We start from the raw sequence: 14,357 nt of genomic DNA on the forward strand, positions 1-14,357 counted from the left end.
TTTTAAGATTGACATTCTAATGAAACAATCAGCTTAGTCAATGTTAAGCAGGGACTTACTCTAATTAAGCAAGTTGTTTTCTCAAAAAATTAGAAGAAACGAGTAATTCATTGGCCTCTAACAAGTGATGGCCGGAGTTTTCTGCTCCCGATCATAGCGGGCGTCATGTGAGCAGACATCATAATGAGATGCTAATTTATGCTAATGACAATCGCAATGTTTGGCAGCCATTGGCCCGCCATTGACCGAAATCTCGCGAGAAAGCCCAGAACTGGTTTTACGATGACGTAAAACGAGCAAGCGATTGCGAGCTTCAGCTGGTCAATGGCGGGCCGCGTTTCCCGCTGCCAAACATTGCGAATGTCATTAGCATAAATTGGCATCCCATTATGACGTCTGCTCACTGGAATCATCCCTCCACGCTGGATTAAGAGCACAGGTCGGTGTGTAATTAGAACAACGTGTTTCGCCACAGGATTTAAACAACACGCAGCTGCACTTCACTCCTGACCCTGAGGGGAATTTGCACACCTTGCATCGCTCAGCGCTCGTGGGGGGTCAGTGCCAGTCTTCACATGCTGCACCAGGGGGTCCTCAAATCAACTCTCTACAGGTACCACAGCAGGGTTAAGGTTTTTACTGTGCTGCAGGGCAAGGGTTCCAGTGGGGAAGGGGGCCAGACGGGGAAGGGAAGGGGCTGCAGGGTGGGAGCCCCACTGGGGGGGCAACGAGCAGGGAAGATCGCACTGAGACACATGACTGGCGGGGGTGGGCAGCACTAAAGGGCCCCCCAACTGAATTGCAGTTCCAAAATGATGACAGAGGCACAGCTGAGACAGTTTAGCAGCCGTTCGATCAACATGCAGGGAGTCAGTAAAGTGAAGCAAGAATGCCCATTCATGCAACGCTGATCCCTCAAAGCGGCAATGATTGTTTCCCCTAATTTTAACTCCTCATTTTCAGCCTTCAAATTAACCAGAGTATTATAGAACTACAAACCTGCAGACTGGACAAGTTTGAGAACACCCATGGAAATATGGCCATTCACCACTCAGAGGAGAAGCCTCCAGACCCCCTAAATGAACCTCATGTAGTCACTGAATATTAACCCTCATGTTTACTCCCAATAGCACAGTCTTGGAGAGCAGGTACTGATGATCCCAGCGCCTGGGCTGAAAGCAGAACGCCCAGTCACCTGGCCAAAGCTGCCGCCAGTCGGCCGAGTGGGCTGGGGGGTGGGGTGGGGGGGGGCGCGGGGGAGGAGGGGGATGGTTTGTGGTGAATGTTCATGTGCACCCCGCACCGGGCATCATTTCAGGGGTCAGTCCTCTCCGGCATGCAAGAAATGGCCCAGAGCCAACAATCACAGGCAGAAAGTGGACCTTTGGCAACAAACGCTGACTCTTGTGCGTTTCTCATTGATACTGCGGTAAGGAGACCATCAGGGAGAGAGAGCCTGGTGTTCTCACTGCCTGTAATATTGCTTATAGGCAGGAGAGAAGAATGAGAAGAAGGTAAAGGAGATGCCTGGCTCACCAAAGGGAGGAACAGGACCCTCAAGACCACGGGACAGCCAAGTCCTCCTCTGGATACAGAGGGTGATCCTCAGGAAGCCATCATTTGTAGGCGCCTCACGAGACCCAGTGTCTGTAGGCATTGCATGTGTTATCTGCAGATGAGTGAGACCCAGTGACGCGGATGTCTCCGCATGTCAAGGGATCTGGTGACTCACATTTGCCACATTCTGCAGGATTTGCCGCCACGGGTACTTGGAGGACATCCATTGCCAGTGGCTGTCAAAGTAACCGCCACACTCAACTTCTACACTAGTGACTCCTTCCAGGGCTCCACTGGGGACCTCTGCAGCATCTCCCAAGCGTCCACATACAAATGCATCCAGGAGGTCACAGGTGTGCTTTTTGCAAAGGCCCATAATTTTGTCCACTCTGATAGAGGACAAGCAAGCCAGGACATAAGAGCACTGGGCTGTGCAGAGCTTTCCAGTTTCCCCACAGGTGCAGGGCACCATCGACTGCATTCACGATGCTATAAAAGCTACCCGGCAACAGGCAGTCCAGTACGTCAACTGGAAAGGCTACCGTTCGCTCAATGGGCAGCTGGTGTGCGACCATAACAAATTTATCATGCAGGTGTGCGCCAGATTCCCAGGTAACGTCCACGAGTCATACATCCTGAGTAGGCCTCAGATCCCTGACATCTCCAAGGGACCACACGGGATGCAGGGTTGGCTCCTCGGGGACAAGTTGGCTAATGGTATCCGTACAGCGGCCTCAGACTTCTGCAGAGAGAAGGTACAACTAGGCTCATGCTGCAACCCGGACGTTGCTGGAACCCACCAAAGGGATCCTGAAAATGTCATTCCAATGCCTGGACGGATGTGGTGGAGCACTCCAGTACACCCCCCAGAGGGTCTCACGCATCATCATGACTTGCTGCGCGCTGCACAACCTGGCACTACAAAGGGGGAGGACTTGGCAGATCACGAGGTGGAGGAGCTGAACGTCTCCTCCGATGAGGAGGACCTTGAACAGGATGATGGTGATGAGCCCTTAGAAGCCGAAGGTGCAGGCAAAGAGGCCATTGCATGGGCCAGACAAGGCAGGCGTGCTCGCAAGACCCTCATTGCCAGCAGATTCCAGGGGGAGGATGATGAGATACATTAAGGATCCTCCTGGAAAACTCTCCTCCATCATGGGCCAGCATAACCACCAGGATAGCTACTCCTCTAGTTTCACCCATGACCTTGCGGATGACAGTGCATCATCCAGCACGCTCACATTGTCCTGATGCTGTGAAGGGTGAGCAAGATTTGAAGGCGTGTGTCTGTGCTGAGATGAGGTGCTACCTGGAGGAGGCATTCCGGCATCAGCCACCAGAAAGTGCTGCCTCTACACACGTCCATCCAGCATCCCAGTTGCACCAGCCCCCAACAAGACACATGGGCACTTGCACAATGCTCAGTGGCCTAGTGCCCGCAGGCCTTCAATCTGGCAAAGCTCCTCAAGGAGATCCATCAGAACCAACCCAGCCCCGCACAATGTGTTACGCCGATGGTGACACAGAAACATCACGCTTTGGACCAGGTAGCTGATGAAATACCGCTGCTGTAACCGTACTTAGAGATGACTCAGCTGGCAGTGATACACTCCCCGAAATGGCAGTGACACCCGGCAGTTAAAGTTAGGGATTCTGAGCTGCATTTCTCCGAACCCTAATACAGAGGTGGAGCATCTGAACATGATGAGGACAGACACTTGTCTGCCTGATATTGAGATGCCTCCTCTTACACACAACCAGTGTGCCCTCATGGCCAGCCCCGGCTCTAGTTAAGTCCAAGATCAGACAACAAGAAGCCCTCAAGGGCACGTGCCATTGCTAATGAGGAACACTGTTCTGCTTCATCACATACTTACTCCTATCCCTTTACATCCCTCCACCTTGTCTGAAGCAATGATGTGTGATTCCAGAGCATGCCTAAAGGCTGCTTTGGCCTCCAGAAATCACCATTTGGAAGTAGCATCAGTAACCTCTTGGAGTGTCAAGGCAATTGGACGCACACCTCTGTCTACCAACATTGTGACCAGACCTTTCTGGTCCCTGCAATAGTTACAACTACAGGGTGATGTCTCAGCACCTGCGCACAAATGTGCCATCGCTTCATCACCTTGAGGTGGCCAAGGGTGTCCCAGTTTTTGCTGAGCTCAGCAGATTGACACTGGGAACATCGAAACCTGTTTGGCTGAGGGCAGTGCACATAAGCTGTCAACAGACAGCAGGCAAATTGAGCTGGATGATACATGAGCTTTCTCCATGAGTCAGCACATCTCTCCTTAAACACCACACCTTCACCTGTCAAGAATGCAGATGAGATAGGAGCACAGCCCTGCCTCAATCATTCAGGGTCAAGAATGCACATGACAGGACCCTATGAGGCGTGGGAACAAGGTTCATTCCACAAGCAAACTTAACATGAAGGTGCAGGCATTACTGATATGGAGCATTATGTTGAAATGCGACACTCACTGTGGTGAGATGGTAGCACACTGCACAGAAGAGAGGCCCAGGATTGAGACAGTTGCCATAAGTCTGTGCAGGAACCAAGGTATCACACGTGACTGACAGTAACACAGCTCATCATAAGAAAGAGGCAGAAACAAGAGGGGATATGAAATGATTGCGAGTCTATTTACATTTGTGAACATATGGTTATCACCTGTGCCAATGTTGCATAACTACATCTTTTTCACTTTCCTTACCTTGCTGTTACGTCTTGGTTCTCCCCCAACATCCACAGCGGAGATGGAGGCAGCCTGCTGACCGCTACACCCTGTTGTTTGTGATGACCTTGGCGGGTGTCCTCTGGAGGGCCAAGGCCTGGTGGGCCTCAGCCTGCTTTGCGTGGGGCAGGTGCATCCTCCTCGGCCTGTGGAGCTGGAGCTGATGGGGTCACAGGAAGAGGGGATTGGGGTCGGCTGGTCACTCCCAGAGTCACCAGGGTGCATGGCCCCAGGATGTCAAGCTGCTGGTCCTCCTCCCTATGGGTAGCCGAGGGCCCCTGGCTGACTCCTTGAGGATAAGGGGCAACTGGAGTGAGATTGATGTGCCCCACACCCCTTTTGCATTGGCACTGATGGATGCCACCAATAGCTACAGCAATGAATTGCAGCTCCTGCAGCAATGCAGGACCAATGCCCTGGACCAAGGTCTCCATGCAGCCACCAACCTGCCAGTGTTGACCTCAGTGCGTTGGCGTGCCAGCTCTATCACCTCAGACTGAAAGTGAGCGGACTCCTCCATTGTGCATTGTAATCTGAGAAGTGCAGTGGACATCTCTTCCTGGTGTTAACAAAGAACAAAGAAAAGTACTGCACAGGAACAGGCCCTTTGGCCCTCCAACCCTGCGCCGATCATATTATCTGTCAAACTAAAACATTTTTAGTTTTAGGGTCCATATCCCTCTATTCCCATCCTATTCATGTATTTGTCAAGCTGCCTCTTAAACACCACTATCGTACCTGCTTCCACCACCTCCTCTGGCAGCGAATTCCAGACACTCACTACCCTCTGCGTAAAAAACTTGCCCCGCACATCTCCTCTGAAGTTTTCTCCTCTTACCTTAAATCTATGTCCCCTAGTAATTGATTTTTCCATCCTGGGAAAAAGCTTCTGACTATCTACTCTGTACATGCCACTCATAATTTTGTAAACTTCTATCAAGGAGTTTCTCCAACCTCTCCTCATAGATAATTACCTCCAGACCAGGCAGCATCCTGGTAAACTTCCTCTGCACCCTCTCCAATGTCTCCACATCCTTCTGGTAATGTGGTGACTAGAATTGCATACAATATTCCAAGTGTGGCCTAACCAAGGTTCTATACAGCTGCAGCATGACTTCCCAGCTTTTATACTCGATATCCCTGCCGATGAAGGCAAGCATGCCATATGCCTTCCTGACTACCTTATCCACCTGCGTTGCCACTTTCAGTGACCTGTGGACCTGTACACCCAGATCCCTCTGCCTGTCAATGCACATAAGGGTTCTGCCATTTACTGTGTAATTCCTGCCTGTATTAGAACTTCCAAAATGCATTACCTCGCATTTGTCTGGATTAAACTCCATCTGCCATTTCTCCGCCCAAGTCTCCAACCGATCTATATCCCATTGTATCCTTTGACAATCCTCTTCACTATCTGCAACTCCTCCAACCTTAGTGTCATCTGCAAACTTACTAATTAGCCCAGTTACATTTTCCTCCAAATCATTTACGTATACTACAAACAGCAAAGGTCCCAGCACTGATCCCTGCAGAACACCACTAGTCACAGCTCTCCATTCAGAAAAGCACCCTTCCACTGCTACCCTCTGTCTTCTATGACCAAGCCAATTCTGTATCCATCTTGCCAGCTCACCTCTGATCCCGTGCGACTTTACCTTCTGTACCAATCTACCATGAGGGACCTTGTCAAAGGCCTCACTGAAATCCATGTAGATAACATCCACTGCCCTTCCATCGTCGATCATCTTTGTCACTTCCTCGAAAAACTCGATCAAGTTAGTGAGACACGACCTCCCCTTCACAAAAACATGCTGCCTCTCACTAATACACCCATTTGCTTCCAAATGGTAGTAAATCCTGTCACGAAGAATCTTCTCCAATAATTTCCCTACCACTGACGTAAGGATCATCAGCCTGTAATTTCCTGGATTATCCCTGCTACCCTTCTTAAACAATGGAACAACATTGGCCGTTCTCCAGTCCTCTGGTACCTCACCTGTAGCCAGTGAGGATACAAAGATTTCTGTCAAGGCCCCCTTGCCTCCCTTGCCTCCCTCAGTACTCTGGGGGTAGGTCCCATCTGGCCCTGGGGACTTATCCACCTTAATGTTCTTCAAGACACCTAACACCTCCTCTTTTTTGATCTCAACATGATCCAGGCTATCTATACACTCTTCCCTAGACAAATCGACCGCTAAGTCCTTCTCTTTGGTGAATACTGATGAGAAGTACTCATTTAGTATCTCCCCCATTTCTTCTGGCTCCACACACAAATTCCCACCTCTGTCCCTGAGTGGGCCTACCCTTTCCCTGGCTACCCTCTTGCTTTTTACATTTGTATAAAAGGCCTTGGGATTTTCCTTAATCCTGGTTGCCAATGACTTTTGATGGCCCCTTTTAGCCCGCCTGACTCCTTGCTTAAGTTTCTTCCTACTTTCTTTATATTCTCCACGGGCTTCATCTGTTCCCAGCCTTCTAGCCCTTATGAATGCTTCCCTTTTCTTTTTGACTAATCTCACAATATCCTTTGTTATCCAAGGTTCCTGAAACTTGCAATACTTATCCTTCATCCTAGCAGGAACATGCTGGTCCTGAATTCTTATCAACTGTTGTTTGAAAGCCCCCCACATGTCAGTTGTTGATTTGCCCTCAAACATCCGCCTCCAGTCTAGAATTCTCAGTTCCTGCCTAATATTGTTATAATTAGCCTTCCCCCAATTAAGCACCTTAACCCAAGGTCTCCTGTTATCCTTATCCACCAATATCTTGAAACTTACTGAATTTTGGTCACTTTTCCCGAAATGCTTCCCTACTGAAACTTCGACCACCTGGCCGGGTTCATTCCCTAATACCAGGTCCAGTATTGCCCCTTCCCTAGTTGGACTATCTACATATTGTCTCAGGAATCCTTCCTGGGTGCACCTTACAAATTCTGCATCATCCAACCCCCTAGCACTAAGTGATTGCCAGTCAATATAGGGAAAGTTAAAATCACCCCACCACAACAACCCTATTGCTTTTACATCTTTCCAAAATCTGCCTACGTAACTGTTCCTCAATCTACAGATGGCAATTGGGAGGCCTATAGTAAACCCCCAACATTGTGACTGCACCCTTCCTATTCCGGAGCTCTACCCATATTGCCTCACTGCATGAGCCCAATGAGGTGTCCTCCTGTCGTACAGCTGTGATATTCCCCTTAACCAGCAGTGCAACTCCCCCACCTCTTCTACATCCCTCTCTATCCTGCCTGAAACATCTAAATCCTGGAACGGTTATCTGCCAATCCTGTCCATCCTTCAACCAAGTCTCTGTTCCCAAGTTTGTCTTTGCAGCTTCAGCAACTGATTTAGGACCAAGTCCGGAGGCTCATCACTGGACTCGGACTCAACAGAATCGTGGCCTCCAGCAGTCCACCGAGTGCCGGCACCTCTTATGTCCCTGCCTCCGCCTGTTGTGGAGCAGATGGTGCGCTGTCCTCACCAAATTGTGACCCTGAGGCCACTCTAGAATTAGGTCCCACTGAGGCGTGTGTCTCTGAGCTGGTGGAGGGTGTGGGTGAGTGCTGTCACAGGTCTTCAAAGGTGCTGTCCTCAGTTTCCTCATCCGAGGAGTCATGGGGACTGGGGTTGAGGGCCTGGCCTGTGGGATGCCCTCGGCAGCTTCCCAGAGGTACCTACGAAAGAAAGAAATTAGTGCACAGCAGGTGATAATGAAACAGGAGAAATCACTCACTGTCTGGTTGTCTGATGGATGTTCTAGTGCAGGATCCTCACTTGGGTGTGCACTGCTGACCTCACCGTCAGCACAGGCACAGTCTACCTCCTCTGCAGCCAGCTCTGTGATTCTATTCTCAAAGTCCATGAGAACCTTGATCTGGGGCACTCCACCCCCCCGATATGGGACCGCTCCCTACTGTGAGCCAGCTTGTCCTGCATGAAGACAGATGGGGAGAGTGTGAGCCTGATGCATGTGAGGGGAGATGATAAGGACGCCTGGCATGTGTGGACGGCGAAGTGGAGCCCTGGGCAGGATTTCGATGCAAGCTGCAGAGGAGATGAGGCCAGACGGAGATGCCAGGGTTTGTGAGAATGAGTGCTGATATCCCTTGAGGTGGCTGCGAGGGGGATCCTGGTGAATGTGTGTGACGGGCTTGACAGTGGGTGAGTTGAGGAGGATGAGGTGGTTGCCTTAACCTGGTGGAACAGATGCGATCGTTCATCCTCCTGCTGCACCGGGTGGCTGACCTCCTCTGCAGGACGTTTGCACTGACCACCGCTAGTGGAAGCCGAATTGGTCACACTGGGGAAAGGACCGCGGTCAGACCTGTGGGGTGGGGGGGGTGTGGGAGAGGGGTAGAGGTCACCGCAGCAGGCCTCGGCTGCATCCAACAGGAGCTCCACTGAGGCGCTGCTGAATTTGGGCGTGGCACGCCTTCTTGTCTTTGGGAGCCATGTTTTCGATGGAGCTGCTGCAGAGAGTGTGAACGCTGTGCAGGCACGCCATTTAAATATGACGTCCGGAGTTAGGGAGCGCTAAGGTCACGGTGCGGCAGGCGAATCGGATACCGCCCATCAGCGGAACGGCCCAGTTTCAGCTGCGATGCAGGCGATTCGCCACGTAAAAAGCCACCGCTGCGGCCGGCAGACGGAACGCCGTTTTTCCCGCCCGCTAACCGACTTTGTGCGTTTAGCGGGAAATCCCGGCAACTGTGTTGGGAGGGTCTCTGCTCACTTCCAGCTGAGAACTGAGGGTCACGAAGGAATAGGCTGAGGCGAAAGGTCAACACTGGAAAAGGCGTTAAGCGTCAGTCAAGCCCTACAAAAGGCCGCAAAAAGATTAGAATACAGGAGCGTAATTAGGAAATATTTTACTCGAGTCAAGCAAGGCAGCCCACAAATGCGAGGAAGTATAGTGTCTTCATTTGAACAAAGTGTGCATGATCGCAACTGTTATTCACTCGTTTCAAAGTTAGGTGGTTTAATGGTTTTTATCTGACTTTGGTTTACCGAGGGCGGGATCTTCAGGTCGGCGAGCGGGGGGCGGGGCCTGCTCGCCGATGCGTAAAATGATGCGTGGTGACGTCGGGTGGGCGTCATTCAGACCTTCAGCTCGGCGGGCGCGCACCGGAGTCGGCTACACACCCGCCGAACTGTCAAAGGCCCTATTAAGGCCATTTAAATTCCAATTGAAATAATTAACGGAGCTGCCCGTCCAACCTTAAGGTCGGTCGGGCGGGTGAAGAGCCCAAGGCGGCCTTCGAATTTTTCATGAAACCTCATCCACGTGCGGGATGAGGTTTCACGAAGGTATTTAAAACATTAATAAAAATTTTTAATACAATTTCATAGACATGTCCCAGCTCATGTGACACTCACATGAGGGGACATGTCTTTAAATTTTTTTTTTCCCTTTATTAAAGTTTTTTAAAATCAAGCTAATCTCCCTGAGGCAAGCTCTGTGCTATCTCAGGGAGATTTCGGCGCTCCTTCACACACGTGCGCGAAAGAGCGCAGGTCCCGACTCAGCCTCCTCCCCCCACCCCGCCTGCCCGCACAGGGAGAGCTCAGCACTTCCGGGTGCGCATCACGCTGGGAGGGCCTTAATTGAACCACCCACGTAAAATGGCAGCTATGCGTCCACCTGCGGCCACTCTCGCCCAACCCCCTCCCTCCCCTTCCCCACCGATGGGGAGAGAATTCTCCCCCAAGTGTTTTCTTCACCTACCTTTGGAGAGCTTGAAGGACACAGGTGTGAAAGACACAAATATCCAGTCATGACCACAAGGGAGTTGCTGGCCCAACTCCTCCGGTCTCCGGATTGTGAGAGGCCAGACATACGACCCAAGATGTGCTTAGGGACCCTGCAGAAGCCCTGACACAGACTTCATGGGAATTGCCCAGGAATTTGAAGCTCCAGTGGGAAATCCCGCTGCTGCCAGGACCATCTGGAAAAGTCTACAACTCCCAGGTAGAGTCAGAGACTTTGGACAGTTTTGACTTACTTACCTGGATAGTTACGCCGGAAATGTTAGACAGGAAAAAGCCCGGTCTAACGCCTGGGTAACTATCCAGCTAACCAACACCCCCCGACTCCCCCTCCTCAGGCTCCCTCCCCCGAGCACCAACTGTCACCCTGACCCCCCCACAACTCACCCCTAACCAGACCTCCGTAGTCCCCACCACACGGCTATCTCACCCTGACCCCCTGACTTCTCCCCAACTCCACCCAAATCCACCCCCACCCCCACCAGGTTAGTCTCCCAACCCGACTGTACCCCGACCCACCTGCGTGCTCACACACCCAGACACTCACCCGCCTAGCCACTCAACCGCTTCACCCACCCAGCCACCCTATCCACTTACCCACTTACCTCACCCACCTCCCCACCCTACCCATCCACTCATTCGTCCACTCACCCATTCGCTGACATTCATACTGGACATTTAAACGTACCTTACAGCAGCTGGTGCTGTAAAACTGGGGTGTGGCTTCTGCGCTGATTCTCTTCGTTGTTCTCTGCGAGGGTTCCTGCGCTGGGGGGAGTTCTTTTTCACCGTGGATTGGAAGTCAGAGTCTTTTCTACATATGGGCAGTAATAGGGTAATTTACTGTCTGATCAGCGTCGGATACAAGGGTTCCGTCTCTGATCAGAAGCTTTGTGCCACTGGGTTACGAGAATGTATAGGTGGATATTGGGCAGTATAGGCATCCGCCTGAATGGATGTCATTCAGAACACTTAAAGGAGTGATGAGCACTGTTGGAGCCAAGAAGATCCTTCAGACGAAACCCTCGCTTTGAAGCCAGCTCATACACATGGAACATTGAAAATGGAATCTTCACAATTGATCCAAACTGTCAACTGAAATAAATTTCAAAAGATTGAAAACAACTCACTTGTCTTAGCTGAAGGCTCCCCACATGACAGGACGATCAGCTTACACTTGTCAGCTTCAATTGTTTGGTGCCTGTCTGATTGTGTAAGCAAAAATAAGACATATATTGTCCCGCAAAAGATGCATCTTTTAATTAACAGAAACAAAAAGGGCTATACATAAGAACATAAGAAATAGGAGCAGGAGGACACCATTTAGCCTTTCGAGTCTGCTCCACCATTCAATAAGATCATGGTTGATCTGATGATGGTCCCAACTCCACTTTCCTGCCTGCTCCCACCACCCACCCCCATAACTCTTGATTCCCTTGTAGATCAAACATTTAATTCAGCCTTGAATATATTCAATGACCCAGCCTGACCAGACTTTGAGAGCAGGAATAATCAATTCTCCTTGGGAGTTGCTGAGAATCCATTCTTTCAAGATGAAGATATCAACGGACTGGTCAGGCTGGCAAAAAAAAAAGATAAATTAAATTCAAACTTTAGAAGTGTGAGGTAATGCATTTTGGGAGGACAAGCAAGGGAAGGGAATAGACAAGACATGGTCAGATAATGAAATGTGTAGAGGAACAGAGGTGCCTTGGTGTGGACGTCCACAGTCACTCGAAGATAGCAGTTCAGGTAGATAAGTTGATTACAAAGACATGCAGAATACTTCCCTTTATTAGTCAAAGCATAGAATATAAGAGCCGGGATGTTAAGCTGGAATGAAAACAGAAAATGCTGGAAAAACTCAGCAGGTCTGACAGCATCTGCGGAGGGAGAAACAGGGTTAACATTTCAAGTCTGACTCTTCTTCAGAGCACTGAAGAGTCAAACGGACTCGAAACATTAACTCTGTTTCTCTCTCCACAGATGCTGCCAGACCTGCTGAGTTTTTCCAGCATTTTCTGTTTTTATTTCATATTTCCAGCACCTGCAGCATTTTGCTTTTATGTTACAGGTTATACTGGAGCTGTATAAAACACCAGTTGGTATGCAGCTCGATATCTGCGTACAGTTCTGGTCACTGCGTTACAGGAAGAGTGTATACATACTAGAGAGAGATTGCAGGGGAGATTTATGTTACAGAATTTTAGCAAAGAGGAACGTTTGGTGTTTGCTTTGGAACTGAGGAGGCTGAGGGGAGATTTAACTGAGGTGCTTAAGATAATGAGAGGCCTAGGTTGGAGTAAATAGGAAGGACCTTTTTTCCATTAGCAAATAGATCAATAAGCAAGGAACATAGATTTAAAGTGATTGGTAGAAAGATTGGAGGGGAGTTAAGGAGAGTTATTTTCACCCAGAGGGTAGTGGGGGTCTGGAACACATTGCCTGGGGGGCTGGTCCAAACAGAAACCCTCACTATATGTATCTGAAGTGCTGTATTTACATGGCTGCAGATCAAGAGCTGAGAAGTGGGATTCAGCTGGATAGTTCTTTTTCAGCCAGCACAGACACAATGGGCCAAATGGCCTCCTTCTGTGCAGTAAATTTTCTAAATGTTTCTAGGTTCCATGTTTGAAAAGTCCCACAGCAGTGACACAGTAAAACTTCCATTTACAAATATATAGCAGTGATTCCTATAATCTTCAACAGAATGAGCTTCATTCTGTCACATTGATAAGGAGCTTTACACATGAGGAAAATGAATTGTGATAGTTAACTGAGTTTGTTATTGGCATTTTCCCCACATACTGCTTGTTTCTAGCATTTGACTTTTCCCTATATTCCAATAAAAAAAAGTAATTTCCGGCCTGAATGCAGCCATTGGCGGTGTTCTCTCTGTTTTGGGCCTAGTCCTCTATGGAATGCAGTTTGAATCCAGTTTAGAAAAGAGGTCGTTTTTGGTGAGAGTGACTCAGTTGATAGCATTCTTATCTCCGGCCAAGAAGGTTAATTTTTAAAGTCCCATGTGAAACGATAACTCTCATTGGGCTACCTTGGTAAAATATTTTCAAATAAATATTCTCACTAAAGCCCACTCACTCTGCTGTTAAATTACCCATGTCCTTAAGGTAATTCAGCCATTTTATGTTACTATGTCTAAGAAACAACTTTCAACATGAATGCAAAACCTACTGGGAAACCAGAAAACCTCTGTAAAATAATGAGCACTTCAAACGTACCCAAATATCTTGAGAATTACAGTGTTTTACCTTGAAAATTTGCTATGCTTGAGCGCCTGATATTATCACAAAAAGTGCAAGTGGGTTTTTAATTGAAATTTAATTGTGAAGCGTTTGAGGCTTCCCCGTGATTAAGGGGTCTGTGTGCCAGAGCTCCAATAATCTACGGCATGTACAGAGGATATGAAACTACAGTGTAGGACTATCCAGCATTTATCCATTATCAGAGCTCAACTTTAATTAGTTCAGCCTTTAATTTAAATAAGTCTTAATGCTTGCAACACACGAGGAGTTGGGTTAGCCATGCTAAATTTTGCTGAGGTAGGACTTTGCAGGGATACATAATGGAACATTGAGTAAAATTATTGACACAGTTGTGCAGATTTATATGGCAAAAGCTAGACACTGTCAGCTTTACATTGCTGAGGAATGATTATCACTTTGCAGTGTTTCTGACATGATCGTACGACTCCAGAGTCAGGCTGCTGATCTGATTCTGGGAAACAACATCAGGGAGGCTGCTTGTGCAATATTACTCCAGTACGGTTTCATGCCGGGCTTTAGGAAATTTCAAGTGTGCTTTTGGGAAGTCTGGCTGCTTTGTAAGCTTAATCAAAGCCTCTCCGAATGTCTGGGAAAAGCAGATTCGTCTGCCCGCACTGTCAAAATAATCAGGGTTGAAATTGGTCTTCAACAACACTGCAAAATGGACAAGAGTGACTCGGTCATCCATTTGACATTCCACATGATTTACTTTTCCATTGAAGTCCTTAATGTTTACAGAGGTCAAGCACAAATGTGGCAGAGTACAAGCACACCGCTCTCCCACTGTGCACCTCCTAGTCTCTAACCAGGGGCAGTATATAATTGCAATCATGCAATGTTACCCTAACCATCTAATAAAGTGGCATTGCAAGTGGCATCAATGTTGTCATTATGTTGTTACTGTAGGGGAGGGAGGTAGCCCAGTGGGCTGAAACCCAGACAATGCTGTCAGAGCCTCTGCACTATCTCAGGAGGCAGCAAGTTGAGCCCATTACTATTTTTGCGAA

The 14,357-nt window shown here is 48.9% G+C and overlaps 1 protein-coding gene across 1 annotated transcript in view; it reads right to left on the reverse strand.

Annotated features, from left to right (window-relative positions):
- LOC144696069 (parkin coregulated gene protein) overlaps positions 1-14,357 on the reverse strand; it is a 646,838-nt gene that overhangs the window by 458,095 nt on the left and 174,386 nt on the right. Inside the window, exon 2 of the mRNA XM_078567303.1 lies at positions 11,197-11,271. The gene's annotated coding sequence lies outside the window, so the exon portion shown is untranslated. The remainder of the gene's footprint in view (positions 1-11,196; positions 11,272-14,357) is intronic.

This window comes from Cetorhinus maximus, chromosome 21, assembly GCF_964194155.1.
Source record: "Cetorhinus maximus chromosome 21, sCetMax3.hap1.1, whole genome shotgun sequence".
NCBI lineage: Eukaryota > Metazoa > Chordata > Chondrichthyes > Lamniformes > Cetorhinidae > Cetorhinus > Cetorhinus maximus.